General features: G+C 44.4%; 1 long non-coding RNA gene across 1 annotated transcript; it reads left to right on the top strand.

Moving 5' to 3' along the window:
• Nucleotides 1-225: 225 nt before the first annotated feature.
• LOC136485170 (uncharacterized) lies at nt 226-985 on the top strand. The gene is made up of 2 exons (XR_010766340.1): nt 226-352; nt 568-985. It is a non-coding gene; the product is annotated as an uncharacterized lncRNA (long non-coding RNA).
• Nucleotides 986-5829: the final 4844 nt, after the last annotated feature.

The raw sequence follows: 5829 nt of genomic DNA, 5'->3' as shown, positions 1-5829 counted from the left end.
TTTTTGGATCTAGATCTGACCTCAAATTCTTGGAGATGAGGAGCCTTAATGAATACATACTTGCATGTGGCTAATACTAAACCATTCTCTGCCATGTTTTAGTCTACTAGTAACTAACTATTAGTCATTCAAATTGAACAGTCCAACATGTACTTGCGATACTACCACATGTTTATTTCTATTATTAGTGTTTACACTCTCTATTTATATACAAAGAAGTATAGACGAAAACCATCAAAGGTCCCTCATTTCCAACGATTCCCTGATATTTCAAGTTCAATTATGGATGCAAGATATGTTACTCTGTGCTTTCTCCTAATAATTGGCTTAAATGGAAATCCAACGTCGGCAGGTTTTTGTTCATACCTGTCTTTTTTTTTTCACCACAATCATGTATGTTTGATGCCATAATGATGTATCGTTGATTTCTACCAATTCATTTTTTTCACCTAGTTGCTATTCATTGTTTCAACGTAGTGTTGGATATTTATGATAGTATAATGACTATTTTAGTGTGATCAAAATCAAGTGAGATTATTTACTGATGTGTGTGGTTATTTTTTGCAGAAACTTGCTGGGAATTTCCTAAAGTACATCCATTTTGCTTAAAGCCTATGTGCAAGGGTAATTGTTATTTGGAGGCCAAATCCCAGGGTGTCAATTTGGGGGGATACCATTGTGATGGAAATGGATTCTGGGGCATGTGCGTTTGTTGGTTTTGTAAACATTAATTAGTCCTCTCAAAATAGAAAATAAGATAGCTCCTTTGTTCCAATCCATTATCAAGAAGTGTTGTCAAAATAATTATAAGTCGCATGTTAACTAGTTTGCTCGATCTTTTGCCTTAGATAGTACGCTAATTAACTAGTCGTCATTTTTCTAAATTTCTCACATCTGTTTGCGTTGATGGTTCTATGTCAACGAACACATGTGCTTTCGGTGGCTAGATATTTTAATAATGCATTCTGATATTCTTTTTGAAGTTTCTAACCCCATTTGGGTTTCTCGCTTTTTGTTTCATCTCCCATGTGATGAGCTCGCATCGACCTTAATTTATTTGAATCTAATGTGTCCAATTTCCGTCCTTTGCTCTACTAGAGGTATATATGTATTTTTTGATATATGTTCATCTATATTCCTGCCTTCTGACTATATAATAAGTCTGCATCTACGATGCTACACAAGTTCTTGTTTATATATTTATAGCCTCTTCATTCAATAATAGGCACAACGTCTCTATCTCTAGGGGTGGTCACGATTGCTTCTCAATTGTTTTATGCGACCCGATTGCATATCTAGCTAGGCCACTTATCTCCCATATGCCACCCCCCCACCACAGTACTGCACATAGTAATTTCCTGAATTTCACGAACTCGAACAACATTGCAGCACACTCGATGCCAGCCCATGAATAATTCTACTCCGATTTCTCATCTGCGCATGGATCCTTCCTAAAGTCAACCCACCCCCCCCCCCCCCCCCCCCCCCCCCACACACACACACACACACACATAAACCCGAATCCATGAAAGCTCCCTAGTGCCAGATCAAACACTCAGGAACATCATATCAAACGTACACTGGGGACAGACTTTCCAAGAGTAGGCACTCGGATCGGGAAATTTGTTGTTTGTCGAGTGTCTAAAATAAAGCACTTGGTCAAGTTTGTGTTTTCGTGAGTTTGAGTCTGTATTCAACAAATAACAAGCACTAGAACATCTTTACAATTTTGTGCCATGCCAACTAGAGGTGTAAACAGATCGAATACGGACAAACACATATGGATACAAATACAGATACTTTTTTTCCTTCTTGATTCGGATTTGGGTATGAATAGTGTCTAGATAAGATATGAATGAATATTGACTTTGAGTATCCAGATCGGATATTTAAACATGAGTAAAATGCATCATAGGTACTCAAACTATTGTGTGGTTCCCAAATAGGTACATAAACTGAAAAACCTACCAACTAGGTACTGGATCTATATTTTTTGGTCACCAGCAGTACTAACTTGGCCACGTAGGCAACATCAGCTCATGTCCAAGCCACCCTGGACGCCCATTTTGCTAAACCCCCCCCAGCCAAACCATCCATTCACATTCACAGTTCATTACATATGCTAAGAAAACCACCCAGCCTAACCATCCATTCACATTCACAGGTCCCATTTTATATGCTAAGAGAACACACCATCCGAACCATCCATCCATTCATAGTGACATATATTGACTGAGAAACCATTTATTTCCATAGTTGTGGTCATTACAGCCAAGATGTCATCAGCAAACTAGGAATTGTTTTGTTGCTTCCATTACATATGCTAAGAAAACTGCAAGTTGCTGCAAATGATCTATACCTATATGAGATCACTACACAAAAGGCAACTATAGTTGCTGGACAAAAGGCAACGTATAGTTGCTGGACAAAAGGCAACTATATTTCCTGCACAAAAGACTACCTAAAGTGTTGTCTGGGCTATCCTACTATCCAGATTGACCTCTCTTGGTCTTACCTGTCTTCTTACTAGGGGCAGCACCGTTGTTCTTCACTATCTTGGTCCTTGAGGTCCTTCCAGTCTTTTTGCTGTTGTAAGTGGAGTATGCCTTGCTGGTGGGAGGTTGGAAATGATGTAGGTAGAGTCTGGCAATGGTGAAGTAGATGGAATGTGCCTCATGTTCTGTGAAGCCTGAATACAATAGGTTACATCAGTTTTGTGATATGCCAGTAATAAATGGTTGTGACTGAAACTGAAATGAACATTACTGGTACCTCATCTAGTAGTTGTGACAGCATGGGGTTATCTACTTGGGACATTACTGGTACCTCAACTAGGTTAGTCACCTCCTAAACCAATAATAAAGTTAGATAGTTACATTTGCACATGTAAAATATATGGTTGTGGCTGTGCACATACCTGGGAATGACTCACCTCATAACTTGGTTGTTGCTCTAGCTCAGTTGTAGTTGTAGTAGCAGTTCTAGTTGGTTTTTTTGTTTTCTTAATAGCTGGTAGGCCTGCCTTCTTTGCTTCACACCTAGCTGAGTTATGACCAGTTTGTCCACAATGGCTGCAGTGCATGATTACTCCATGTTTGGACAGCCTTGGTCCATTAGGACCTTGAACTTCATGTGCTGCCCTTTTTCTTGCCTTAGGTGGTCTGCCTACCCTCTTCTCATACTTAGGTGGCTGCACTTCTAGACCTCCAACATTCTCCCAGGAAGATTTTTCAGAACATGGATATATGTTGCAGCCATATGCATTTTTGAATGCATCAATGGAGTAACAATTTGGGAGCACTGAATCTTCTAGGATTCTTTCATGCTTCAGGCAAGAAATGGCATGGCTGCATGGTATGCCTGTCAACTGCCACCTTCTGCATTCACAATTTTTGCCCATAAGATCAACCACATACTGCCACTCTCGGTCATGAACTTCAAAGATACCATTCCCACTTGATATAGGATAGCATGTGTTGGAGAAATCAGCATGTCTAGCTAACCTTTTCCTAATCTTTGGGCATATGGCCATTCCTACCCATTTCTCAGTCACTTCTTTCTGTTTATTGTAATGCCCGACCATTAGTTGGGACTTGATCTTCTGTATCATGGTCAAGATAGGCAATTCTCTAGCTTCCAAGATGTAATTGTTGAAAACTTCACAAGTGTTGTTTAACAGGATATCATATTTCGGGTACTCACTAAAAAAGGCTCTAACCCAAGTGTTTGGTGGCATCTTCTCTAACCATGCATAGGCATCCTTGTTGAGCACTTTCATTTTCTCCATTTCCTGGTTCCACCTTGTTATTGTACTTGCTCTAGCACATGCCCACAGTTCATTCTTCAAGTTTTCCCCTTTGAAGTGGCCTTGGAAGTTTGAGTATAGATGCCTAACACAGAACCTATGCTCAGAGTCAGGGAAAACTTGCTGGACAGCAGGGATTAGTCCTTTTTGTTTATCTATCATTATGGTCCAAGGAGTGGTGTTGTCTATGCCAAGATCCTGTTTTAGTGTCTCTAGGAACCACTTCCATGATGCTAGACACTCTACCTCTACCACTGCTGTGGGGGTATTAACCCCTATAGCCTTACGGCTAAGCTTGGGCCAACCCGGATCGGTGGGTCCGGTCCACCAAAAGACGACGTGCGGCCCAGCCAACCTGATCGGAGTCCCGCACAAGGAGTCAAGGCGGATTTGGTGATCAAGCAAGATCCTGGTCGGTTAGAATAGGAATCCTTATCTGGCCACATATGGCAGTTGTAACTGGCTAGGATTAGTTTCTAGATCTGTAACCCTGCCCCCCGGACTATATAAGGCAGGCAGGGGATCCCTCTAAAAACATCTCTCATTGACATACAACAATATAAATCAGACGCAGGACGTAGGTATTACGCCTTCTTGGCGGCCGAACTTGGATAAAACCTCGTGTCTGTCTTGCGTCACTGTCTTGTTTGTGGCTTGCGCATCTATCTGCCGACAATCTACTACCTTAGGCATACCCCTAGGTAGACTGCTGACCATATTTCGTCGACAGTGGCGCGCCAGGTAGGGGGTGTGCATACTGCTCTCCAAGCAAACAAGATGGTCATCATCTCCGGCTCCATGGCTACGCCGAACGGCCTCACGTTCACCATTGGCCAGATCACCTGGACCACTAGCTTCGACGACTTCATCGCCATGACCACGGAGGAGGCATGGATTCAGTCTGCGCCGACCACTGCTTCACCTGCATCGGCTACGGCTCCAACCACGACGGATACGGCTCCGACCACAATGGATCTGGCTCCGACCATGGTACATCTGGCTCTGACCACGCCTGCATCATCTTCAGCCACGCCGACAACTCGTCATCCGCTTCCCCGCTACAAAGGGAAGCAGATCGACAACACCGACCTGCTCGACTCCATCGATCGGGTCGGCACCAAACTCGCTGAAACCCTAGCTCTGGTAAGTACAATTCAAAGTCAACCTAATGAGCAGGTAACCGCTCCCCACAACAGATCTACCCGACCAGCTCGGACCAGTCGTCCTGCACGACTTGGTACAGATCTCGTGGTCATATCTACTCCTAAAGGGTGCTTCGCTCGTCGCCGACCAGCCTCCGCGACGGGTCTCTGGCTCTCTAAGTACGAAGCCCCAACGAAGAACCACCAGGTCCAGCCCCATGGCCTATGAAACGCTGCCTCTAGCTACGCGTATAACCTACAACGCCGCTTGGATCTGTGTTTTATGCACCGACCTCGGCCGAAGCCACGCAACTTCATCAACATGATCCGGATTGAAGATTATCAAGAAGGATCCGTCCACACAGTCCAAGAGGGCGACTCCAGCTCCTCGTCTGGCATCGCATCTAATGCATCTGTCCACACTGAGCTTCAGCATCACGAAGACGACGGCGTCAAGTACGATCTGGATCTGCCAGACCACGCCCTGGGGTTTTCTCAATTCCTGTCTTTCCCGCCAAGACGAGGGGATTTGATCCATGTTGTCAGCAATGACGAACCGCCAGCAGTTGGCGAAACAGAGCAAGAAAGGACTGCACGCGAAGCACGCAATATTGACCAGTTCAATCGCCGACAAATCGAAGCCGAAGCAGACCAGGAGGCATGACGCATAAGGGTCCAGCCACGCGACCTCAATGATGCTTTCGATAGGGTGGGGGACAAACAGGTCTTCAGGACTCCCAGTGCCAACGTAGCCGTCGCCATGGCGACAATGCAACGGCTACCCAACACCCCGGAAACCCAAGCGGTTCGCGATGAAATACAAGCCTATCTAATGGCTGCCATGGCCCAGACCGCAGAGATTGTAAATCAAGTCCGGCCTCC

This window comes from Miscanthus floridulus, chromosome 10 (genome assembly GCF_019320115.1).
Source record: "Miscanthus floridulus cultivar M001 chromosome 10, ASM1932011v1, whole genome shotgun sequence".
NCBI lineage: Eukaryota > Viridiplantae > Streptophyta > Magnoliopsida > Poales > Poaceae > Miscanthus > Miscanthus floridulus.
This window is presented reverse-complemented; position numbering and strand designations above follow the sequence as displayed.